We start from the raw sequence: 27920 nt of genomic DNA, 5'->3' as shown, positions 1-27920 counted from the left end.
ATAAATAAATATGGAAATCAATGTATAAAAACAATCTGAAGAAACAAAGTCAAAGAAAAGAATTAGCAATTCCACAAACTGACAAAATTCAACTTAAACCTAAAATTCAGAAAATGAGGACAAAATTCAACAGACTGTATCTTGTAAAAATATATGCATTCTTACCCATTTTCTTCTCCCACTCAACTCTTTCAAGTTACTGTCATGGAAACATGGTGGAACATTAGTTGTTCAAAAACTTGTTTTCTGGCTGTTGCGTGAAAATGAACGCATTCTGGTTGTAACAATTCTTCTAATAGAGAGACAAAATACATTTTGATTCACAGTGTTAAGCATACATCTCTGCGCAAACTCGAATCATCTCCTGTCCAACATGAGAAATAATCCCCAAGGACTTCAGTAGAAACACTGGACAGTTTGATTGAACAGAAGAATCAAGGAACACGTCCCAGATAGCAATACCCTACAACTAGATAATTCAAAAGAGATGATACTTTCTCTCTCTGGGGAAGATGCTTCCCTCTGAGAGTGTTCCACCTTTTTGAATAAAGAAACCATGATCTTGTAAACCACCCGTGGGCAAAATGGAGGTAATGATCTAACAAAGCCAGAAGGACAACATCATCAGCAAGTAACATGGAAATGGCACCTTTTGTGTCATCCAACTGGACACTACCCAGGCCTTGGCTTGATTTAGATTTTTTGTCCATAAATATTACCAACACAGACGTGACCGGGGCAGAACCTTATTAGAGCCTGATGATACTGCGCATGACTTGACTTAATGCCAGATGTGTCTGTTTCTTAGTGCATATAAACTATGAATGGCTCATAACAGTGATCACTTTTTTGGAAACAGTTTTGGAAGAGATGCTGCAGACCAAAAAAACGCCAATAAAAAAAAAAAAAAAAATGATGCAGAAATGAGAGAATAACAGCTTTCTGACTGCATTTCGATTTTTCTTCTGGTTTGAGAAAACAAATGATCTCAGAGTTAAACTGGATGGAAAATACAGATAAATTGGATGGAAAATGAATTTTTTTAAATTAATTAACTGATGGAACAACATTGTATCTATTATAGGAGAAAAATGGAGTGAAAGAGAGACAGAGGAAGAGAGAAAGTCCTAGAGCACTGAAGGGAAGGTCAGGGAAATACAGGCAGATGTTAGAAGATGTCCCAGAAGTATTCTCTGCTACAATTCTCTCACACCAAGAAGAGAAAGACAGCAAGCGTAACGATGACACACACAAGCACAAAATATTCCAGCGAAGCCAGTGCACCAGCTATCAATGAAGTTCAGACATTTATGTTAATTTAGCTTGCAGATGTAAACACATTTATATGTATGGGAGCAAACATGGGCTCCACATATAAACACAGATGGAGAAAGCAACCTCATTTGCATTACTTTATCATCCTCTTGTCATTGCTCAACTTGCTGTATTTCTGTCTCAGTCAAGAAACTTGGTGAAGATTCCATAAATGTGTTTCTGTATCCCATCACCATGCTGCTTATAATACACAACGCGTCACCCACTGCCTCCAGACTGCCACAACATGAAGACACACACACCTGCAATAGCTACGTCAGCCCACCCAAGGACATTCAGCATGTCAGCTCTGATTAAGCCTGCACTCAGCCTGTAGAATAGAGTTCTTGGTTGGGGGAGGAGGGGTGGAGGGAAAGAAACGACTTGTGGCCAGTAATAAATCGCTGCAGGCAGCCAGGCTCTTCAGAGCCATGGCCCAGCTGACCCCCAACAGATGCCGGCTGGTTTGGACTGCCAGTTGCGTCCCGGCCTGTGGGCCAGCACCATCATGAGCGATGGACGCCATCCAAAGTGGGGGTCTGCCGCCACAGGCGCAGGTGTCGACATCGTTAACATCCAATAAGAAAAGAGCCGAGCCCTGCGGGTGGGGCAAAGTGATATTGATGGAAGCTCGTCTGCAGTTCCCTGCTTCAGTGAGCAAATATGAGAATAAATATGGCCTTTTTATATAGCATGTGCTTTTCATTAATATTAACCAACAGCCCCAATGGTGCACAAGAGTGTCCATTAACAGTGGCCACTACGGTTTGACAACTACCGTCTGTTTATAGTTTTATTTGTGGTTGTCGTTGATCGTTTTCCTTTCTCTCCCTGTCCCCTTTCAAACGTAGCCAGTAAATGCAAAGCATGATCCAATATGTTATTTTGGTGCCAAGATAACAAAGTCAATTATGTTTGTTGTTTATTAGAAACTCAGAGGATTATGTGACCATTTGCCAAGCTAGAGACATGGTTTGCTGAAAATTAATCCTATGAGGATTCAGATTGTTTTGGCCCAAACTTTTCTTCCTCGTTGTGTTGGCATTGTCAGGAAACTGAGTAGCTCTGAGGTATAAAACAGTAAAGGACAAACAAGGCTGGATATGAACGAAATAATCCGGCGAATGGCCATATCAGTTATATTTTTATAATTAGCTCTTCTAGGCAAACCTGTTTAATATCAACCCAGTTCTGAGGATGAAATTTGTCTTTAAATCATTATCACAGCCTGTGTCCCAGGCTGATACCTACACTCATGGTTCTCCATCAAGGCCCAAATTAGGATGTTAGTTGACAGCAGGCCAGTGATATTCAATTCAATTCAAGTCAAAGTTATTTTTTATAGCACCAACTCACAACAACAGTCACCTCAAGGCAGCATTTTGTCAAACAAGCAGAATTTTCCATAGGCTAAACTTACAAAAACCGTTTGAATACTAGTCAAACATCAAAGATTTGAAGGTTTGGCTCTTAGCTTGGAAATGGCAGCCTATCAGCAGGCAGAACACCACCTAGACCAACAGTCTATCTTTGCTTCTATAAAACCCACAACTGTCTCTCAGGACTTTCACCCATGAGCTATTTAAGGCCATTGAGGGGATTCCCCGCGCTCTATGATATCTGAAGATATCAATGTTTCCGCCACAGGCTTCAGTGTGATGAGTCTTTGATTTAAAGTACAACATTTTAATCCCACACTGGCTCTTTGTCAGGTGCAGAGGAACAAAGATGCATTTAGCTCTTCCTCTATCACAGAGCTCCTGAGAACGAACACAGCATTTTTAAATCCAATATTAGAGTCAAGTCAGCAAGGAAAGCAAGTGTAAGCATTGCCCTAGAACGCCTATAAACCCCATAAGTGGGTGAATCGTATGTGGGTAAAACTGAGGTTGCATGTTGTACCCTTTCTTTAGTTGAGCACAAAAAAGAACCATAGAAACTGATGCACATCATGCTTGAATAACTTCTAGGTTCAGGTACATAATACAGAATATATTTGGCACCAGTGTGGGGACTTTGTTTTATCTGTGAACATGTAGTCTATCATGCATGTGTCCCGTCCTAGTTGGGATCTCTTATGTTATGTCTAATTTGTTCACTGAATTTTTCTACTTCTTAAAACTTTATAACAAAGATTATACCGTCATCTCTGCTCGCTCTTTAAATGATTTCTTATGCAGTATGTTTTTCCATTATGTTGCGACATATTCAAATGATGAGTAAAGCCACTAAAATGCCCTTACACTCAAATTTATGGCCCTCTCCTTTTTTTCCCCCCAACTGATGAATCATGGTTGCATGCTCTCACCCACATAAGGGCACTTGGAGATATAAGCAACTGTGTATAATATCAGAATACTTGTTTTGCTTGGTTTTCTATTAAACAGCACTACCCGAGAGCATCAGTTGTTAGACACAGACCTCATTCGTTGAAACTCTAAGTATCAAACACGCATTTTCAGGAGCTTCACTACATTAGCTGAGCAAGAACGCTAATTAAATGTCTCTGGCTGCAACAGCAGCCAAGGCTCTACCAAGGACCAGGCCCAGCGTGACGACAATAATAATAATAATAATGTCATCACACTCCAAATTTAACTTGAACAAGAACATTAACAGTTAGAAGAGTTTTTGCTTTTTCTGATGCAAAACTACGCTTAGTCGAGGAGAGACAGTCTCTGTCAAAATACTAAATTATATTAAATTAATCTTTTCCTTTCGTCACCATTATCTTTCTGAGACAGGACAGCTGATATATGAAGCTGCGGTTTTAGAACTGTTAATTGTCTCTATTCTATCCATTAAACTGCAAAAAGAATTCATATTATTAGCCATTTCCACACTGAGTATGTTGGTCTGTGGATGGATTCCAACTCCAAGGTCTTGAAGCGCAGCTGCCAATATTACTCTTGGTTCTGCTCTTGGTGCAGTGAACACAAACCTGCTCTCAACCTGCTTACAATAACCTCGATCTCCAGAGCAGGACTACTATTAACAGCCACAGTCCAGGGACAATGTCGTCTGAGCTTTAGAGGCAGCTAAATTATACTGAAAACTGTAAAAGCTGTGACCTGGCCCTCTCTGCAGGAGAGAAACACAAGAGTAGCTAGTAGGTGGCTGTTAAATATATCAAAATAAATTCAATACATGGGAAAAATTAAGGCTGTGTGGAAAAATAAAAGAGCAAGACACTGACCAAACATTTGCTAGCCTGTGCTGATGATAATGTTGCTTTTTATTAATGATTTTAATCAAAGTGCCAAAGATTACCAGCACAGGTTACAGGAAGTCTTGACCCACATTTCGCTTATCAGTTATCCATTATTCGGCTTTCCACTTGCTACATCAGAAACCCATAAGCCCTGGCCATTCCCCTCAGAGGCTGTCATCAGCCAATAGCCAATGGGTTCCCACATGCATATGATAAATGTGGAAAGACAGGGAAATGAGTGAATGTTAATATGCACACACACGCATTAATTATTTTTGAGAAGCTAATCTATGCTGAGGTTTTAATAAAACGGATTATTAAAAAGCACTTGGCAAGCAAGTTGTCACTGACTTGATTTATTTGTCATTAATCAATACAAGGTGAAAGGTTTTGGCATGAAGCCACGGTGAATATTTCTGTATATTGAAACCTGTAGTACACTGTTGGCTTTTCCTTTGATGCTCACAGTCCGTGCTTAATTCAGCAGCTAACATAGACAGAGATACGATGTTTGCATCTACCATATCTGCAGTAACACGTGACCGTACCCTTCAAACGTCCTAATCAATTTGTCTCATTCAAGTAAAATAACAGCTGCAGCGTATAGAGATGTTTTTGGTGGGCCAGATAAATTACTGTTTGAAATTTCTAGAGCATCTGCATTTTTTTGTGCAAGTTTGGAGGTGGCGAGGCTGGCAGGCACATGCTGTGAAGGATGAGTAATGACGCCAAATTGAGAGGTGGAGGAAGTAAACACACTAGGCTGTTGTTTCTATTGGACTTTTCACCCTGGGGCTGTCATCATAGCAACCCCCCTTCTACCAAAATTTATTATGTTCTGCCGGCACCTACTACAGCAAGCACTAAGAAATTTCAACCCATAGGGGGCACAGAATCTGCTCTTTGCATTCCTTGAATCCTTCTTTCCTTGCTTTTTGCTCTTTGGCTCTCATTTGTTTCCTCCACCTGCATGACCAGATGTAGACTAAGTGGTTGCTGTCAACTGAAACAGATTCTTATGTACTGGATAGTGAACTACAGGGGGCCCTACTCCAGACAACGTCTAGAAGAAATTCACACACTGCCCCGTCGTCAAAATGCAACCTTAATATGTTAACTGAGGTTCTCTGAAACTGCACTCTAAAAGTCACCACTATATTTTCTGCCCATCCTTAAACTGGTAGGTCAAGCTACAGCGCTGGCCCATGGCCCAGGTTTCAGGGATGAAGCTAAGCCTGACCATATCCTCTGCCTAGCTTCTTGTCAGCAGGACCCACAATCTCTGGCAAAGGGTGGAGAGCTTTCTACCTCCTCCTCTGTCCCAACCATCCTTTTTTCTTGGATTTAAAGGTTATCTGCAACCATCCTGTCTGGTGCCTCTGGCGAGAGTTGGAGAGAGTGGCTAGCCATCCACAGGTGTGAGGGCTGCAGATAAGAAAAAGCAGGCTAGGAGAGGACGCACTGGGTGAGAGGCGGGGCAGAGGATGGCAAAGAGATATAGAGGTCCGTTGTGGCCTGAACCTGACATTCCCTCATAATACTGTACGCAGATGAAGTGCTCCCGGGGTGAGGAAACAAAAAGGACTATTCCGCATAGCTACACCACATACAGTGGGACAAAAAAGTATTTAGTCAGCCACCGATTGTGCAAGTTCCCCCACTTAAAATGATGACAGAGGTCAGTAATTTGCACCAGAGGTACACTTCAACTGTGAGAGACAGAATGTGAAAAAAAAATCCATGAATTCACATGGTAGGATTTGTAAAGAATTTATTCGTAAATCAGGGTGGAAAATAAGTATTTGGTCACCTCAAACAAGGAAAATCCCTGGCTCTCACAGACCTGTAACGTCTTCTGTAAGAAGCTTTTCTGTCCCCCACTCGTTACCTATATGAATGGCACCTGTTTGACCTCATCATCTGTATAAAAGACACCTGTCCACAGCCTCAACCAGTCAGACTCCAAACTCCGCCATGGCCAAGACCAAAGAGCTTTCGAAGGACACCAGGAAAAGAATTGTAGACCTGCACCAGACTGGGAAGAGTGAATCTACAATAGGCAAGCAGCTTGGTGTGAAAAAATCAACTGTGGGAGCAATCATCAGAAAATGGAAGACATACAAGACCACTGATAATCTCCCTCGATCTGGGGCTCCACGCAAGATCTCATCCCGTGGGGTCAAAATGATCATGAGAACGGTGAGCAAAGATCCCAGAACCACACGGGGGGACCTGGTGAATGACCTGCAGAGAGCTGGGACCAAAGTAACAAAGGTCACCATCAGTAACACACTACAACGGCAGGGAATCAAATCCCGCAGTGCCAGACGTGTTCCGCTGCTGAAGCCAGTGCATGTCCAGGCCCGTCTGAAGTTTGCCAGAGAACACATGGATGATACAGCAGAGGATTGGGAGAATGTCATGTGGTCAGATGAAACCAAAGTAGAACTTTTTGGTATAAACTCAACTCGTCGTGTTTGGAGGAAGAAGAATACTGAGTTGCATCCCAAGAACACCATACCTACTGTGAAGCATGGGGGTGGAAACATCATGCTATGGGGCTGTTTTTCTGCCAAGGGGACAGGACGACTGATCCGTGTTAAGGACAGAATGAATGGGGCCAAGTATCGTGAGATTTTGAGCCAAAACCTCCTTCCATCAGTGAGAACTTTGAAGATGAAACGAGGCTGGGTCTTCCAACATGACAATGATCCAAAACACACCGCCCGGGCAACAAAGGAGTGGCTCCGTAAGAAGCATTTGAAAGTCCTGGAGTGGCCTAGCCAGTCTCCAGACCTCAACCCCATAGAAAATCTGTGGCGGGAGTTGAAAGTCCGTGTTGCTCGGCGACAGCCCCAAAACATCACTGCTCTTGAGAAGATCTGCATGGAGGAATGGGCCAAACTACCAGCTACTGTGTGTGCAAACCTGGTAAAGACCTATAGTAAACGTTTGACCTCTGTTATTGCCAACAAAGGTTATGTTACAAAGTATTGAGTTGTATTTTTGTTATTGACCAAATACTTATTTTCCACCCTGATTTACGAATAAATTCTTTACAAATCCTACCATGTGAATTCATGGATTTTTTTTTCACATTCTGTCTCTCACAGTTGAAGTGTACCTCTGGTGCAAATTACTGACCTCTGTCATCATTTTAAGTGGGGGAACTTGCACAATCGGTGGCTGACTAAATACTTTTTTGCCCCACTGTAGCTGTAATCCTTTCTACTCAGCAAGGACAATTTTTAAAGTGAAAGATGGTGTACAGAATAAAGTATGCATCGTGTGATAAAGAAAGACAGATGCAAACCTATTACCAACAATGTCTTTTAAAGTTAGGAAGTCAGGATCGGGGATAATATCTGCTGTTCCTGCTTTACAAAAGTGAAAACATGGCAGGCACAGCAGCAAGTCCCAAGGTTCACTAGGTCACTTTCAGTGTCTGTAGCTACTCCATTAATAACTAATAGGTGGAACATTAGGGGGAAATGGTGAGTATGTCTTGAGGGCTTACATTAGCCTGGCATACAGTATCTCCTTATCTTGTGTGTGGGACACGAGGGGGGGGGGGGGGGGGGGGGGGGGGGGAGAGACGGGATGCGTTGTCCTCTTTTTGACATTCTTCCTCCATTAACCGCCCTGGGAGGATAATTCGAGTGTTACTAAAAGTGCACAGAAACAGCACAGACGTATGCAGACTGCTGGGCATGAGCACATGTGGAGCCATTTGCAATGAAGGAGTGTAACTGAGTACTCATTGATGTTCCTGCTATAAATGCTTGACCTGCTTGAAGTATGACACCTTATAATTCATTATCCAAAAAATGAAAGTGATTATTGCTCAGTATTGAATCTATACACGAATTACTGAAATAAAAACATTTATGTGCTGCATTTAAAGAGGCAGATGAGTAATAAAGTGAATAGATTTTGACTTGAATACATATCTAGACATTTCCTAAAACATTAATGTTCCAAGACTGCAGTAGTATCAGAGGTGAGACTGCTACGTGAGAGCAAAGTAAAAAGGATTAAATCAACACAGCTGCTGGAATTTATGCAACGACAAAAAAAATGGAAAGCTTCAAATGTTTTTTGGTGGAGAATGCACATAATTATAATAACTAATGATGATTCATGAGTTGTTTTTCAGAGATCAGTGATGCACACAAATTGTACAGTGACTGGGGAGGGAACCTGCCCTTATACTCAACCAGAGGGCACAGATTTTTGAAACGCACTCCTCGTAGTAAACCAGACACGTATGTACGCACACATACACAGAGAAAGAGAGGGAACCACTCTTCTATATCTCGGGCTAATTTGAGAGTCTTGCTACACAAACATCATTAATCAAGCTGACTAAGATTTGTCACTGGCAAGCTCCCCTACCTGTTTATTATAATTAAATCGATGTACGAGTCATTGCAGGCGTGGACCTGGACCATGGCAGAGGTGGCTATGCTCAAAAGAAAAGATGGGCTAAAAAACAAAGAAAGGCAAAAGCTTGGAAATACAGAGAAATGTTATATGGGAATAAAATCTAAGCCAGGTGCTGCATGTTCTTTGGTAGATATTAACAGCCATGCAAGTTAAATATTGCAGATTAGAAACAAAAGGTGAGGTGTTTGCACTGTACTTTAATACTTTAATAATAACCTCTGCTACATCTTCACACAGAAAGGTTCTAGTCAGTGACGTTAAGCCGTTCAGATTATATAATAATGCCCCCCCCCCCCCAACCACCACCACAGTCGCACTGTGCATCAAAAAACATTTCTTAAAAACCTCACACAAAAGAAAGGAGACATGATTGAAAGGCAATGCCCAAAAGAAAGTAAGAAAAAAACCCTCTTCAGTACGTAAGCTACAAAAAAAGCAGACCACACATATTGAGGCAAACACACCCCTGTGTGACTTCTTAATGCCAAGTGAAGTTTATGTGTGAGACTTTCTTTTTCTTACATTGTGTCTTGGGGCCTTTTTGTGACTGTCATGTAAATACAATTGTACAGTACATTTGCTTTCCTTAAGAAATCACTGTGTTTTCAGTAAAATATGAGTGCACGGACGCTTCTCTTCATACATCGAAGAAAAGGGTAGAATGAGGAGATCGGAGGCTGCCTTAGTGGGTAGGCATGCAGAAAGGCAGATATTTGATTTGTGCCGGATACTCGGGGAGCACACACGAAATAAAACAACTGAAGCCACTAAAACTTTTTCTTTACTGATATGGTGACATGGTAATGGTTCATAAAGGGAAAGTAAATTGGGAGGCTGCGGTTTATGACTGTGTTGGTTTGGCTGGTGGAAAGCCAGGGGGACAAGAGGGAGAATCATTGTGCACTAGGACTCCAATCTGGGCAGCACATATAGATACCAGAGCTGCCATAAAATCTTTCTGTCAGGATGCAAACTCCATCCGGTCATAAAAAAAAAAACTATTCTGTCAGGGATTTTGACGACTGGTCTGAAATTTTATTGCAAAAGACAAGGCTATAAGCACAGTCAACATTAGGGAGGACCAGATCTGCATTTGAGTGTAATGGGTCTTGGCCCTTGAGGCACTGTTCCCCTGAATCTGTTCATGGTTTTGACATACAGTTGTGAAAAAGAAGGTTTTCACAGGAGTCTTTGCAGTCCTGTAAAATATGAAGCATATTTTCCAACATTCTACTTCTATAAGAATGAACACTTTCCCCACCAGAGCATTGTGTTAAAGAACTACATTTCAGACTCTACAGGTCTTATTTAGCATGCTAACATGTTAAAGTTTCTGAATACAATTAGAAAAACCTTGATCAAGTATGCCGTGTTTGGAAGAGTTGCCAGAAAAAAGCAGCACAGCTTATGTTTGCAAAGCTGTATCTGAACAAACACAGGAATTCTAGAATGATGAACTTTGGACAAATGAGACCAGTGTGGAAGTCAAGAGTGAAAACTATTTTTCATGGGGCCACATTTAGAACGCTCTGCAGAAGGACCAGCTTACAATATGTCTGCATACCACCTTAATGGATTTGCACCTCGCATTCTTCTCCTAGCTTAGCATACCTTGCTTTCTTCCCCTTGGTGAGAATTCAATGAACCTGAAGAGAATATTCTACTGAGTTTAGCAGATATTGGAGACAATATCTATAGAATCCAATATGACGCCTGCATTAATGTACATTTTAACCACCTTTAGCAAATCATCCTTCAGACACTTTGCCCTTTTAACTGTGCAAATTTTAAGTATTCTTCTCTGACAAGAATAGATTACATGTGTTGAAACCCGACATACAGCTATATTGGACTGCAGATAACGTGGCCGGGATGACTGCCATTTGAATAGAAGAAAGTAAGAGGTGAAGCACCGGCACGGTGAATAAAACATGAGGACACAGATCGGGCCACGCAGTCCAAAACGAGACAGCTGTGTCTTTGTACCAGCATCAACCTCTGACCCTGTGGTCAAAATGGCTGACACATACTCACAAAACATCTGACAGCAGCAGCAAGAAAGTATAAAGAAACTTGTGATGAGATGGGCGCCCGTTTACTTTGCTGTCTAAAGGTTGCAAATGTGCAGCAAAGGCGATGTAGCTTCTGGTATATTGTGTGTGTGCAGTTGTTTGGAAGGTAGAAGCTAAGAAGTGCTCTTAGAAACAGACTGCAATTGCACTGTTGTCTTGTCAGATTGTAAGTACAGTGCACTGCAAAGTTTACCAGTTTGTTTTTACTGATATTTCTACTGATATATGTTCACAGGCAGCAATTTCTCCTAATTAATGTGGTATTGATGTTATTGACGTTAAAATGATAGACACAATACCTCTTAAGGGACTGATTAAAGTGGCACTACCAAATCGATATGCAGGTGAAAGATTAACCAAATACTTGCCGACCACTGCAGAGATACAAGCATCCTACTCAAAACATGTTACGATTTCAGTTTGCAAGTTAACAATCTGTCCTGAAGTACTGGATCTCCATCAGATAGTTAAAAGGGGACTAGCAGGAGAAAATGTTTACTCCTTTCAACTGAATATTGCCAAGTGGTGCTCCATGTGTAGATTGCAAGCTCCGGGCGTTGTACGTGGGCCTTTGGCAGGCTGCTCAGCTGCACCCAGTCCATGATTACAGGGCCAAACTCTGCCATTAAATACCACAGAACCTGACTTGGCGAGCGCTTATAAATCTAACTCTAGAAAGTAGAAAGCATGCCCAGGGCAATGAGAGTTACGGGCTTTACTCATTGCCAGTATTCACACACGTCACAGGTGCTGTATTGGTGTTAATCAGATGCTGCTCCGGAGGGCAGAATGAGTCATGTGCTTTGCGGGTGTTTGAAGAGTTGTTCTTAGGTCAAACTAGGTCACAGGGTAAATGGCTGCGTATTTTATCTTATGGGTATTAGGGCTGAATCCCTTATGTGGCTATATGCTGATAGATTGCTGATGTCAGCTCATTAGTGGTGCTACCTTTGCAAAGTCATCAGTCCATGTAGGTATAGCAGTGCTCAGTGATTTAACAGGGAGCAGAACAGAAGACAATGATGTGAGAAAATGGGGATGAAGTGCTAAAATGTACCTACAACTGTAGCGCATTATCTGCATTGTATTCTTCCGTGTAGCAGGAAATTAAATCATAACTACAGTTTTTTTCCCTCTAAATGGGATTGCCCTGTTGTTAGGTATATTGAAGAGACAAGTGAAAATTATATTTAAAAAGTTAACTTAATAAGTGGGAGAAAACAAGACGAGTTGGAATGCTTCTGCTCTAAGTCTTCCATAAATTGTCTGATGAGGATAAAAATAACATATGTTCTTGCATTTCCTCTCGCCAGATCTCAATCCAGTTTAACACCTTTAGAAGATTTTGGACTAAGATGCTAGACAGCATCACCATCAAATCACCAGGAATAATTTGTTAGACTTGCAGAATCTGTACCAAAGGGATCTGAAGCAATTCTGGCAGCTTACTGGGGCTCTGTTCTTAAACCTTTAAATAAAAATACGAAGCTTGGGGCTAATTTTACTACTGTAGTAAAAAAGTGCAAAACCACAAAACCAAATAGCTTTAAATAAGCACAAGCTGACCTGGATCAATGTATGTCAATAAAAGGTAGCATGATTTTCTGAGCACAGAGAGAGTTCACTCGCCTATTGACCGGCATTAAATATTGGTTTAAAAAAGAATGTAAAAAAATCACACACACCATATATTTTTTAAACTTAGGTAGATTTAATGGTGATTAATGTTGACATGCTCTTAATACATAAACGCTTTACTCTCATAAAGTTACTCTTTTACTCTATAAATCCATTACTCTTATACTCTTAGCCATGAGGAAATGTTTTAATGAGGTGGAACTGCATTCACTTTGAAGCTGTCGTCTGGATGATGTATCACATATGAGTGATAAAATGGCATATACTTCTCAGATGTAATGTGTCTGGGGTTAGTTGAGCAGTTCATGAATAATGATACAATAATGTTAATAAACCTAAAAAAAAAGCCCGTTCTGTTGCAAGCCAAATGATCTTTCGTATGAAAAGCAACCTGAGAAATGTCACCAATGTGCCACACAGCTGCAGTAGTTAGACTTCTGTGTCACATAAAAGGGAAAATATGCCTCACTTAAATCAAATGCCATCACTTAGAGACACCTGCAGGATGCAATTTGGAAATGTGTGCAGACATATATAAAAAAAAAAAAATACTCAATCAATACATATAAATCAGAACTAAACTAAATTAGTTTAGTTTAGTTCAAATGATTATCTATTTGGAAGCTGTGCTACCTCATAGCTTCCAAATAGATGCACCAATGGAATAAATTTGTAAATCATATGTGAGTTTCAGAAAAGTTGACTTTTGACCTCGAGGTCAAGATCAATGGGGTTTGAACTTGTCTGAGATTTTTAGTAGCTGGACTTATGTTATGAATCCTGCATTGCCTCATTCTCAAGTTATTGTGTTTACAAGATTTTCAGAAAACTTGACCTCTAACCTTAACCTGGAGGTCGAGGTCACTGAGACAAATATTTGTTGGTCTTTACAGACAATCAGCGATATGGTTTTACCCATCAGACTATACAAATGAAAACTTACAACATGCACATTTCTTTTAATGACTAAAGACGGCTTTTATAAAATTAATGAATACAAACCCTCCATACAAAATATATGATTAAATCAAAGTAGAGGCAAAAAACGAAATTCTTTACCCACAAAGTTAAGAAGAAGAAGTTGTAACTATTTATTGTGTATATAACTGCTGTTCAGTGCTTCTCCTGGATTCTCCTTTCTAAGTAGAGAGAGATGAAGTTCTGCTCTTTTGTGTGCTCCTGAACAAGGACTTCTGCAATATTTATCACTATAGCTGAAAAGTTGTATCAGCATTAAAGAAATCCAGTAAATAAGATGAAGTAGATAAACTTATCTGGAGCACTGTGAAGATGAAACTTAAAGCCAGACTAGCTCAAAAATGTTATCCGGCCCTAAAAGGTGAGAGTAAAACATCAGAGTAAGAGCCAAAGAGGAGGCTCACTGACCAGAAGCTGGTAATTAAATAAGAATGATTACAAAAAACACAGACATGGCAACCTAAAGAGAACAGAATATGTAGTCACTATGCAACAGGTGAGAATAGGTCAGTGTGGTTATATAGGGCTTTTTAATATTAACGTAAAACCCCCATTCAGACCACTTTCACGTATGCATTTGTTATTTCACCCCGAAGAGAGACAGCGAGACAGAAAGAGAGAGACAGAGAGTGTGTTAACCTTTTAGCCATGATAAGGTTAAGACAATGTTGGTGTTCAGAATGAGGTCTTAAATAAGCAACAGTTCTGCTGTCACTGAGGTCAAGGAGGTGGGAGCTACTGAGAGAAAGTTACAGCACACTTTTTTTAAGACCAGTACAGAGAGGAATGAGAGACAAAACCGAGGAAGCGCATAAGCGACATCTCTCACTGTGTAGTGGAAGCCTTACTGCACGCTGCTGCCTGAAGCACCATGGCAACAGGGAGAGCAAAAGATTGAGAAGGGCGGAGGTTCAAGGACTTCTCTTGTTCCAGCAACATTTTAATTACTTTCGGCAACGCTGTTTAAGGAAACAGAGTCATTCTGGACCTTCTGTAACAGCTCGAGCCTTTCCCTCCCTCCCATCGCATATTTGTGAAATTGATGAAACAATTGAAGATGCATAGAGATAACGAAAGTAGTCAGATAATGAGAAACGGAGACAGAGACAGCAAGAAGGGAAAGAGGTTGGAAGAAGAAAAAAAAGCAGAAGCACAAGAAAGATGAGCATGAGGAGGGAGATGAAGCAAAATGAACGCAGATAGAGATCGACCGTCTGTTTGAAGAAGGTTGGTAAGAGATATGAGGAGAAAGGGGAAAAGGTGATATGAGGAATTTGTAGGGATATAAAAGCTTCAGTATTCTCCTTTAAGATACACACTCATGAAAAGAGGCTAAAAAAAATCATTATTTTGAGGACACAAGGATGAAGAGTTTTGCTTTACTTTGTAGAACAGCTACTAGAGCTACATGAGCATGTGCACTGTCAATCTTTGCATACATGCGCAGTGTATCCTGCTTGAATATTTTTGTATCAGTTTTGGGTCTGTGTGTGAGGATATAGCAACGGAAGTGTATTTTTCTCCTGATGCCATGCCTAACACGATCAGCACTCATTAAGCGCTCTCCAAAGCCCATGCACCTCACAGACAGAAACCTTCTCCAAAAGACAGCCCCCGAACCCAGTAAACACACACGGCTTCCGGCCTGTAAGCCATTTCTTCAGTGTAAACAAACTGGCATCCACTTAAAGCACTGGCAAGGAATTTATACAAAATGTAATCCAAAAAAAAAAAAAAAAAAAAAGTCACACAGTTCTGCCCGCCCACTTAGAAAAGTAATAAAAATTTAATTTGTTGGAAGTTTGATTTTTCTCCTCATCATATGAGCCTGGGAAAATTCAAGTATTCAGTATTCATGTTATTACTTTCAGTATGCAGAATAACTTCTGCATTTTAGAAGAATCCCACAATTCTATTTGTATTTTTATAATGGCACAAGATTTTATTGCCCTACCTTTTTTTATTAATCAAATTATTCTAATCTTGTTTAATACTGTATTAACCATTGCTACAAAAACCAGTCGACTGATGGAAAATCATACCTCCTAACCCTTCAGAAAATACTGGTGTACCTTGAAAACCCTGATTCACTTCGGGATACTGCATCTGGATGATGCAACGAAAAATATGACACTTACTCATGGTAAACCTAATCTATGATCATAAAAGATTATATGGGAAAATTTAAGGTACATAGACAAGCCAGATGATCTGTTGCAACAAGCTAATCCTTTACACCTATGGTTGTTAAAACCGATGCGGTCCTGTAATCTGAGTGTGAGAAGAGGCAACTGTATACAATAGTCGTTGTATGAAACATATTTCTTACTTACCAAAACGGGGACCCATTTAGATCACCAGGGACACACTCGGGGATGAGAGCAGCCTTTTCTTTTGTTGCCTGTAATGAATTATTTCATACAAACATGTGATTGGGCTGCATTGCTGACAGATAGCAGCCATTGTTATGGTAATGTCACTCTATGGTCTTCCCTGGCTCTCCTATTAATCTCAGTCAATGGTGCCATTGTGCAAAATTCCCCATTAAACCATACCACCTGGACTACAATGGCTGTGATGGTGGTGCACCTTGCAGACAGTCACGATGAAGGAAGGACGACAAAATGTCTTTCTAATCTGTGCATTTCAAAATGTGTTGAACGTATGAAAAGATGGCTGTGGATTTAAAAATTAATTTGTAATTGTGAATGGTATATGGCCTGTATTTGTATAGCGCTTTACTTAGTCCCTAAGGACCCCAAAGCACTTTACACTACATTCAGTCATTCACCCATTCACACACACATTCACACACTGGTGATGGCAAGCTACATTGTAGCCACAGCCGCCCTGGGGCGAACTGACAGAGGCGAGGCTGCCGGACACTGGCGCCACCAGGCCCTCTGACCACCACCAGTAGGCAACGGGTGAAGTGTCTTGCCCAAGGACACACTTGTGGGTTAATAATTGTCTGCAAGTAGGCTGTAAGGTAACTAATGCCATTTCCCCAATGAGAGTCAAGCTGTCTGACCTGCTTTTAGTGCAGCATTTAACTTAAAACTGTAGGGAAATTGTTCACAGGTGAAGTAACAAAATCATAAACTCGTTTATGATTACTTTTTTTTATTAAGCCCATTAGGCACTTGAAAACTCAAGATGGCTGTTGAGAAGAACGAGACAATATATAGGATTTTCAGATTAAATAACTAGACCTGCCTTTTTGAATGATTTGGCAGCAAAATTATACAAGTTGACCTGACTGTAGAAGTCTGAAATCACTCTGAAATTATTATGGGCTGTAATAGTATAAAAAAATAATATTTGTTTCAGTATTATTTTTCAGTCACACCTCCCCATACATTCCTCCGTGGTTAACCAGATTTAACCTATAGCTGAAACCTGAAAACAGCACCTTTGGCTGCTGGTGTGATGGTAAATTGTTATCTGTCACTCTGTTGTTAGAAATAAATAATACATAATAATAATGATTAAGAAAAATGATGACAGGATGTACAAATTAGAGAGCTTAGCGAATGGTAAAGTGTACATCTAATACATGAAATGCACAATTTTGGCACTTGTATCCACTTTTGAAAGATTGTTTCAGTAATCTGCTGAGCTATGTGTTAAACCAGCGGTCCCCAACCCCCGGGCCTCGGACCGGTACCGGTCCGTGAGTCGTTTGGTACCGGGCCGCGAGAGTTGAGGCTCAGGTGTGAAATGTATAGTTTTCAGGGTTTTTATCGGTTTTCAGCGTTATTTTGTTATCGTTTTTATCGTTAACTCTGTTTTCCTTGGTCTTTTCACGTGTGTTATGAATAAATCTTTTTTTCGGTACCAGTACTAGTTTTATTTTGTTGTATTTATCCGCGACACCTTAAAGGCCGGTCCGTGAAAATATTGTCGGGCATAAACCGGTCCGTGGCGCAAAAAAGGTTGGGGACCGCTGTGTTAAACAACATCAGCCTGTGACCCTGGATTAAGATATGGAAGTGAGATACAAAAAAAGGAGATGATGACAGGCTGACAAGGGGGAAAAGCGAGACAAAATAAGTCTCGTTATCTGGAGTCTAAGGTTGTAGTCCAACGCTGCCTCACTGTGTCACAAAAATTCTTCTCTTAGCTCTCCTGGTTTCATTTTCCTAGACTCGCCTCATCTCCCATTCTTGTCCTCATTCTCTCCTTCCCCATCTGTCAATTTGTGAAAGCCCCACATCATTACTGTCAAAAATCACACCGCAGTGCCACTAGAACAGCTACACGCACTATATCACATATACAGGAACACAGTCGTACTTACCGCCCACTCACGTGTTGAAAGAGAGTGACTTTTTCCTCTGACACTCAGAAGCAAGCTTCTCCCAAGGGAATCCTGAGTCAGACAGACAAGCAGCATGAACTCAGAAGAGCTGAAGTCTTTGATTTTCCTGTCAGACACTTTTAGCCCCACGGTCCCCATAAAACACTGTTTGTCTCCATCTTCATCTGATTGTGTCATTGTCTCCACACTGTTTGGTGTGTCTATGTGCTCGTAGCCGTGTCTGTGCTCAATAGTACTGCTGATACAACCACGGTCACAATGTGAACATTATGTGCCATTACTATACCAAACTCCCATACAAACTTGCTGACCTTTGGCTTCCTTCACAGACATTTGTTTAAAAGGCCATAACACAATCAGCTTAAATTGGTAAAGAGGTAAGTGATTGTGAAGGAGGGACAAAAAAGAACAATCTAGATCATTTAACTGCAGGGTTCGATGAGAAGCTAAAAGCCAAAGCCTCTCAGAGTCAGAGAGGCAGGTGATTAAACCCTGTCTTCAAATCTCACACCTCCTTTTCAAGCCACAGGAAGCCGCTGGAGAGCTCTGATTACCATCAATGACACTCCACCCCATCCATCTGATCCCCTTAAGAGTCTGTTAAACCCAAATGGGCTCCCTTTTTAAAAAATTGTGTCAAGTAAATAATAGATCTTTTATCTATAGGTTGGGAACTGGATAAACATAAAAGCGAGCTTATCAAATCCTAAAGGTGAACAGTTAAAAGGTGCTCTAATCAGATCTGGCACTGCTTCCTCTCATATACCTCTTGATAAGTGACGACGCCTCAAAGGAGGTTGTAGGTTTCGACTTGAAATGGAAGCACTAACTGCATGACGCCAGTGAGAGCAAAGCAGAATGTCTAGAGAAGCGGAGGTTACTGGCATTTTACATTTCAGCCTGGTCAATGTTGGCGCTTTGCACTTCATTGGCTGTCAAAAATGAAGCGTGAAAATAAGGTGAACAGTGGAACTAGATAAAAATAAGACTGATGCAATAAAACTCTATACTCACCTTTTTCCAGCATAAGTAAAGACGTGGAATCCGATAAATGTAGCGCTTTGTACTCAGTGTTGGGGAGTAATGGAATACATGGACCGGCGTTATGTATTTAAAATACAAAATATGAGTAACTGTATTCCATTACAGTTACCGTTTAAAAAGGTGGTATTCAGAATACAGTTGCTTTGTTGAAATAAATGGATTACACAGCGGTCTTTTCCTGTTTCATATGTTAGGCTATGCCCTCTCTGTTTATGGTAATTCCACACCGGTGGAAACCCAAACAAAACACGCATTAACACGCAAAATTATTTAATATTAAGGCAATAGTACAGAGCCCCGCAGGGGACATGGGAGAAAAAAAAATAAGACGGACTTTTGCGAGATCTCGCAAAAGTTTTGTGAGATCTCGCAAAACAAACTCGGGAACAATCTCGCAAAAGTTGAATTCCAACAATGGCGGCAGCTACTTAGTTGTAATATTACTCTTTCTGGGTCACAAAATACACTTTTAAGATATTTTGAGGCGTGAATGTAGTTGTGTAAACGTCAGATATCTGCTCGGTTTACAAGACATCACATATTTGCAAAAGTGCTCCGACGTTTTCGGAGATGTATTTCGAGATTGTTCCCGAGTTTGTTTTGCGAGATCTCACAAAACTTTTGCGAGATCCCGAGTTTGTTTTGCGAGATCCCGAGTTTGTTTTGTCCGTCTCAATTTCTTTTTCCTCCCATGTCCCCTGCGGGGCTCTGTACAATAGGCAGAGTGTTACCGGCATAGCCCTAAAGAATGCAGCCTCATGGGCAGTGTAGCCCAGTTGTAAGTAAGTAAGTGTTTTCCTCCGAAACAATAAGTTCCGTTGGAGCAGCCTTTCAACGCCTCTCTCTGTCTCTGGCTAGCAAAGTTGACCCAGACAACAAAGTAAAGCTATTTTTCGGCTACGAGCCCAAAACGGAAGCCGATGTATTAGCCAGAGGTCCCTTTACTACCGTTCAGAGCCGCGGACCTGTTTTATATACGCACGGAATAGTTTTCTATACGAGATTGCTGCAAAAAGTGCAGCCTCGCCTAATGCCCGACCTACTGTTACTCATTTTATATTAAGAATAAAAAATTAAAAAAAAGAATTAAAAATCCAGTTGGTATTGGTATGGCGAGTATTCTTCAGTAATAAATCACACAACTATAGTACATTCATGTAGTTGTAAAAAAGCTTGATAATATATTAAGTAATCCAAAGTATTTAGAATATGTTACTTTCATTGAGTAACGTAACGGAATAAATTACAAAATACATTTTGGGGCATGTATTCTGTAATCTGTAGTGGAATACATTTTAAAAGTAACCATCCTAACACTGTTTGTACTGCTATAATGTTCAAAGTAAAGGTTTTCCTTTGCCTCTGTACTTTGCAACGATCTTGGTGAAGACAAAACTTCAGTGTGTACAATTATGTAGAAATACACATAAAAATATAATATTAGTTCTGATAAAGGAAAAATCACTTTTGTCAAGCACACACACACAAAAGCAGAGCCATGTTTGCACCATGATGACGACATTCACAAACACCTGCTGCAGGGCTCTGGCTGTAAGTGTCAGGACCATCTACACAGGCTATAACTCTACCTCACTGATAGCAAGCCTGGGATTGTCTCCACTACTGTTGACCTCCCCTCCTTCCGCTTTTCCCCCCACTGGTATCACCTCCTCGACATCTTTTCCCACTGAAGTCGTAAACTGCTCCAGTAGCATCACAAAGAGCAACTAGGGTGACACGTGGGGACTTACACATATGATCAAAAGTTCTCTACTTCAAACATCTAAGTGCATGAAGAATACCGCCAAAGAGGAACAAACAAACAGCAGAAAATATTGTTGATGATTTATTTGTATCACCCTAACAGTAAAGGAAGAGCTGAGATTTGTTGGGGCAAATATTATTGGGGTTGGTTGCTGTACCAGCAGGCCTAGTTATTAGTGCTTTAAAATCAAAGCCTGTAGAGATAGGGTAGAGAGATGGGAATTGAAAGCAGGAAGAAGGGATGCACACACGCTGACAAATGAAAGTGAGGGAGAAGCTCATTAAGCTACTGCGGTTGAGGGAATAGCCAATAAAAACCAAAAGGATGATCATAAGAGAGTAAAGCGAAAGAAAGGGAAAAATATATGAGAATGGAGGCTGAGAAGGAAAAAAAGAGATAAGTGAGCGAGGATGAGAATAGGGGAAGAAGGGAATTGGGGGATCGTTTGAAATGTAGAAAGCCAGTTACAGCCCACTTATTGCAATCTTTTTTCCTTCCACATAAACCTGTCTTGATGTCAGAATACTACAGAGTGCAAAATAAGTAATTTCCCCTGCTCATGCTCATTTGAATGAAGCATCTAGATGTTGGGTTTTTATTTTATTTTATTTTATCAGCCTTCATTCACAATAGCATCAGCAGTATTTTCCCTCCCATTCTTAAACACTCTGTGCCAGTAGGACTCTCAGAGGGCAGCTGACATCTGTCACTTCAGTGTGAGACTAACAGGTAACACTTTGCCATTTCCTTTTGCCTTGGTGCCAGTGAACAATAAACAAATGAATGCTGAGTTAAACACAACTCAGCATCTGTTCATCAGCAGCCACAGAGTTCAGCCAGAGTGACGTTTAAAAGAAGGATTCTGGGTTAATTCAACCTGGTTTCTTCTCCATCAAAACTGGCTATTGTGGCTCAAAAATGATGATTCACACAGTGCTGGGGCAGCCTGCTGGGAAGTCTAATCACCAGAATATACGTCCACGTACAATGATTTGTTTTTGTGTGGGAGGTTGTTGGTAGCTTGCTCCTTACAAGTATTCATACTGGAGTGTTTGGTTGGCAACAAAACAGATCAAAGGGTTTGTGCGTGGAAGTATGCAGACTGCAAAAAACAAATAAAAATAAACAAACAAACAAACTATAAAAGCCAAGTATTTCCTGTAATTGCTAGCTATCCTAATGAGTAGCGCTAGCTAGCTCCGAGAAATTGATGCAAGGGAGCTCCTAAAGTTTCATTAATACTGCATAGTAGTACATCTTGTAACAGCTTTAGCTTACCATATGGAAAGTGCTGAGCATGATCTACGGGAAGCCAGTGTTTATTTGCAGATTTATTAGCCGTAGTTCCACAGCTGGGTTTAATCTCATCCATGATTAATGAAAAACAGTAATACAGAATTCCATTTTAAGATGAAGATCCATTAAAGTACAGAGGGATTAGATAAATTTGAGAGACAAGCATCAGAATGGATGGATAATGATGTATTAATGCATTAAGTTCTAAGTTTTAGAAAGAAAAAAAGAATCTGAAGGTGAATCTGAGGAACACACTCAGCCTAACTTTGTTAGGGATACTTCTTCCACTACTCATTTATGCAAATATCTAATCAGCCAGTCACATGGCAGCAACTCTGTGCATTTGGGCATGTAGATATGGTCAAAACACAAAAGCATCAAAATAGAGAGGAAAGGGGATTTAAGTGACTTTGAATGTGACATGCTTATTGGTTTCAGATGAGCTGGTCTGAGTACTTCAGAAGTGTACGTGGCAGTAATGCTTTATTTATGTCAGGGGTCAGAAGAGACCTCTGTTCTATCATTCCAGCTGATAGAACAGCAGCAGTAACTCAAATAACCATTTATTACAACCAAGGCATGCAGAAGAACATCTCTGAACACCCAGCACATCAAACCTCGAAGCAGACAGGCTACAGCAGTAGAACATCACACTGGGTCTAATTGCATATTAAGGCTACAGTTCACATGGTCTCACTGAAACTGGACATACGTGTAGTGCAAGCCAACTTTTTAAAATTATTTATTTTTAAAATTACATTGAGTTGTTGTGTGGGACACCAGTAGTCCATGTCTGTTGCTGTAACAGTAGTTCATGTTTAGAATAAAAAATCCCAGCTCACTGACTTGATCGGGGCAATAGTGTGCCTAAACTGTTGCATAATTTTGCTGAGAGATCTTTTACTTTGTGGTAATCTTAGATGAGTAGTTTTATGGACAAAAACCACCAGGTCATTCAGTGTTCCCTTAGTGCCAAACTATAACAGATGTTGGTGTACTGTAACTGAAGTAATGTTGTTAAGTCCTTAAAGTCATATTCTTTTATTGTCATGACTGTATTTGAAGCTATTTTTAGTTTTGTATGATACCTGATTTATATGGATTATGGCTGAAGTAAACTAAATCCAAAAAATACTTAGTCAGTCATTTGTTTAATAGTAATTTAACATTATATAATTCACATATAAAACTATGAATTGTGATTTTAAATGGTTTAAAAGCATGTAGAATAGCATATGTAGGCAAGTATATTTCTCCTCTTTTTATTACGAAGCAAAAGCAAAAAGGACAAAAAAAAAGAAACAGGGCAGGGTTGAATCATACGTCCCCACCAATGCCAAAACCAAATCTACGCCCTTGGTGTAGTGGTTTACACATTCACTTGTGTGCAAAAGATTGCTGGTTTGATTCTAGCCAGAGACACACAATTCATTCAGGTTTGCATCACCTTCCGCAGACTCACCAGAAGTGGACAATAGGAGATTGGAAAAATGTTGTCTGTACTGATGAGTCCCAATTTCTGCTGTGACGCTCAATCGATAGAGTCATAATTTGCTGTTAAGAACACTAAAGATCCATCCTGTTTTGTATCAGTGGTTCAGACTGATGGAGATTGTGTAAGGATAGTGGGATATTTCTCTTTGCACACTTTAAACCAAAACTTTACACCCTTCCTGAGAAATTATGTCCACTGTGTCAATTCCTTTATGGCCTCCACAACAGAGAACCTTTGGGATGTGGTGGAATGGGAGATTCACATCACGGAAATGCAGCTGACCATCTGGAGCAACTATCATGTCAATATGGACCAGAATGTCAGCATCACCTTGTTGAATCCTTGCAGAAACAAGGCCGTCCTGAAGGCAAGAGGCACTCCAGCCCAGCACAAGCAACATGAAACTTAAAAAAATGGACAACGAGTGCATAGATGGAAAAATTTAAATGAAAGATTTACTCAGTTGGAGTTTGTGTATAGTTTTGCTTTTTGACCTCGTACTGAAAGCTGCAGGCCTTGGTCAAGGACAGTAGTGTGTCTTGAGGCATTGCTTTCTTAATCATCCCACTGCATGTTGCCCTGAGAGACTCGTTACTTTCCGCTTTCTGAACAGTCTGACAGTAGCCCATTAACAATTAAGAAACACAGCTCACAGCCCTTCAAATGGCATAGAAAGACAAACTAAACCTGCAATATGCACAGCACTGCAGGTATTAATTTGGTATCAGATTTTCAAGTTAATGGATACCACTTTTACCACTAAACACTGAACTGAAGAGACTGAAATAGGTTTTGAGTTTTGATACTTTTTACAATATGTCATTCATACCTCTGTTTATGGATAAATTAACATATTGGTGTTGTCTTACTGATTTGCCATATATATATATATATATATATATATATATATATAGCATATTTGTTTACATAGCACACTGCAGTACCCTCCACATGTTTTACTCTTGCTGCGCTGTAGTTTTCATTGGCCAGTGAATCACCATGAAAAATATATGTATACAATTATGAGAGATTAAATAATTAAATCTTTAACAACCTGAATCCCATAACATTTGAAATATTGCACATAGCAGTTTGACCTGTGTCCTTCCCTGTCCAATATGTTTATCTGTGATACTTGAGTGCCTTGAACACCTTTAGGGTTTTTTACTGTATAATTAAGCTGCCAGCAAATATTAAAGTGACAAATCCGTTACTTGATTTAGGGGCAGAATAAAAAAAGCATTTGAATATAACATACCCAAGGGTGAAATGTTGTATTCATTTTTTTATGGTAAGATAGAAAGTGTATTTTTTTCCATTCAAACAGTGTCTGTGAAGGTTCTCAGTCATCCAGGTCATCGTAGTCTAAGGAGCTTGGAAAGAAAAGCATCTGGACTTCTTTAAGTTGCTTAAAGATGTTTCACCTCTCATCCGATGGGAGTGTCCCAAGACGGACATGGACCCCCTAATAATCCTCTTCTTAATCACACATCCTGGGCTTTTTGACCTCAGGAAATCACATGATAGGGTGGGGCTAGGTTCCACAGTGAGTTCACCCAAAACCTTGGCTGATTGTTGACCTACACCCGTTTTCACACCTTGGCTTGTGTGATTAGGTAGAGCAGGGGTAGGCAACTCCAGGCCTCGAGTGCTGGTGTCCTGCAGGTTTTAGATCCCACCCTGGGTTAACACATTTGAATCAAATGATTAGTTCATTACCAGACCTCTGGAGAACTTCAAGAAATGCTGAGGAGTCATTTAGCCCTTTAAATCAGCTGTGATGGATCATGGACACATCTTAAACCTCCAGGACACCGGCACTCGAGGCCTGGAGTTGCCTACCCCTAAGGCAGAGGATCATTAGGGAGTCCATATCCCTCTCGGGCGGACACTCCCATAGGGCTTAAATCTGTGACTCTCCACCATTTGACCTTAGAACTGAAGAAGCTTCTCGGATGAGAGATGAAACGTGTTCAAGCAACTTAAAGAAGTCCAGACGCTTTCCTTTCCAAGCTCCTTAGACCATTCAAACAGTATCTAAAACCCTAAACCGTTTACCTTTTTTCTTAAGCTCACTGACTTTTCTGGGGGTTGATAGCAGTTTCAAATTTGAAAAATAAAATAAAATTCTGTTATTAAAGCCAGTTTCCTCCAGCTGAGGGTCCTTGCAAAGATTAAGAATGTTCTCGCTCATCTGCCAACTTTGAGAAAGTAATTCATGCCTTATTTTATCCTTTATTATTGCAATATGCTTTATTTTGGAATCAGCCAGGCTCTATTTTCTCATCTGCGACTTCGGCACAGGTAGACAATATTTCCTCTGTTTTGGCTTCTTTACAGAAGCTTCCAGTACATTTTAGAATTGATTTTAATATTTTATTTTTAAGTTTCTAGAATTTTAACTATGCATATTCCTAATGCATCTTTTAAGTCAGCTGACCAGATGCTTCTGGTTGTTCCGAGAAGCAGACTAAAGCACAGATAAGACCGGGCCTTTGCCTCCTACACTCAACATCTTTAAAGATGATCTTTGAAGACAGATCTTTACTCCCTAGCGTTTAAAAGTGACTGAGTTTTGACATTGTTTCTCGTCTGTCTTCTATTTTTCTGTATTTTCTTGCTCTGTTTTATTCCATTTGGTTATATAGCATTTTTTCAGCCCATGTTGTTTTTAAATTGGCTTGGAAATAAAATGACTTGACTTTTCAATATTGATTGTGATTTTCTGATCCTCAGATATTTGCATGAATGAGTAGTTGAAAAGGTATCACTAACAAAAATCCCTTTCTTTGAACTTAATGCTTAACACACCGAAAATCTGAGAGTCCAGATTGATTTGATGCAATATTTGACCGACCACAAGGCTGTAAGTTCTTAAAAGAAACTATTTCCTCCGGTATTTTTATGCAATCTGTTATGTGTTAAAGCTTTGTGCTGCTTGTGAGTCCTCCAAGTACAAAGCACTCATTCAGCCACATATATTCTAATATTTTCAGAATGCTGTGAATGCCTGCCAAGGACCTCAAATAGACAACACAGAGGCAGGATAAAACCTGTTAACCTATGTTTATATGTGATTTGTGCTTTGATTGAATCACCTATAATTTGCAATTCCAGCATCACAGCAGTTTCTCTCCAAAGCAATGACCTCCTAGTTTATTGCTGTGAGAGCCATTTTTTGGATCCCTGAGACATCTGTTATGTTAAAAAAAAAAAAACCCAACAATATCTAAAGCTGCAGTTGCCATTGATCGCTTTAACAGTGCTATTTGCTAACAGTCAGAGTTTGAATTGTTTACATCTCACAAAATGGAAAACAATAACACAAAACTAATTTTATTTTATGCCATAAAACTGGTATATGGTGAAATCATCAGACTTTGCAATGAACCGTGAAGCGCTCAAGGCAGTAGATTATTTAGCCAAATGTTTCATCTGCTCTAAGCATGTTATGATATAGAAATTGTTACCATCGTGGATCATAAACAAATAAATATGCCAGCAACTGACAAATTATTATTATTGTTATTATTATTATTATTATTAATTCTTGTGAATAAAAATCTCTTCTGCAACAGTGCCCTGGCCAAGAAGGACAGCAGTACGAAAAGTTACATAAATTAATAGCACATACACATACAAATCCGTACACCAGTAAAGTGCAGCCAAAGAGTGAAAAATAAAACACAGAAACGATCGAGATCTATAAACTTCAATATCAATAAAGAATGCATACCTTGGTAAAAGTACTTCTCTAATGCCAGAAGCAAAGGAATAATATTCAGGCAAAACATTTGCAGCCTGAATTAACTAAACTCAAATTATTTAAAATTGCCTTAAATTCTTTAAGTGAGACCAGGTGATTACTTGATTCTGCAGGTGATTCCAGGAGGAAGGAGCTGCAAATTGAAATGCTCTTTTTCCAAATTCAGTATGAAGCTTTGAAACAGATAGAAGGAATAATTCTAGGAGCCACAGACAATAACTTCCCACACTTTTTTGATTAATATAAGTCTGTAAATAAGATGGGAGCGACACAAGAATAGCCTTATACAAATACTCTGAATGGTATAGTATGCAATATGTGACGACATATACAACTCTATTTTAGGGCTTTTTCGCTAAATACTGGAAGACACGAATTAATATAAAAGTCGTAACTGCCTTCAACTCTGTCATGGTTGGGATGTTGTATAAAAAGAGTTTTAAAACCCACAGTTCACGAAACGTGTCAGCATTCCACTTTAGATTATTCAACCGAATCCACGGCTCTCTCTGTTTCTGCCTTACTCTACCAGTCTCACTATCTCCTCTTTCCATTATGAAAATTCCCTCTTTGA

General features: G+C 40.0%; 1 long non-coding RNA gene across 1 annotated transcript in view; it reads right to left on the bottom strand.

Annotated features, from left to right (window-relative positions):
* Positions 1-9272: 9272 nt before the first annotated feature.
* The window catches only part of LOC146499507 (uncharacterized), a 90193-nt gene continuing 71545 nt past the window's right edge, over positions 9273-27920 (bottom strand). The window contains exon 5 of the long non-coding RNA XR_014870134.1: positions 9273-18031. This is a non-coding gene — a long non-coding RNA (uncharacterized LOC146499507). The remainder of the gene's footprint in view (positions 18032-27920) is intronic.

Source organism: Neolamprologus multifasciatus, chromosome 17, assembly GCF_963576455.1.
Source record: "Neolamprologus multifasciatus chromosome 17, fNeoMul1.2, whole genome shotgun sequence".
Taxonomy (NCBI): domain Eukaryota; kingdom Metazoa; phylum Chordata; class Actinopteri; order Cichliformes; family Cichlidae; genus Neolamprologus; species Neolamprologus multifasciatus.
The sequence above is the reverse complement of the archived record's forward strand: the minus strand, read 5'-3'. Positions and strand labels throughout refer to the sequence as shown.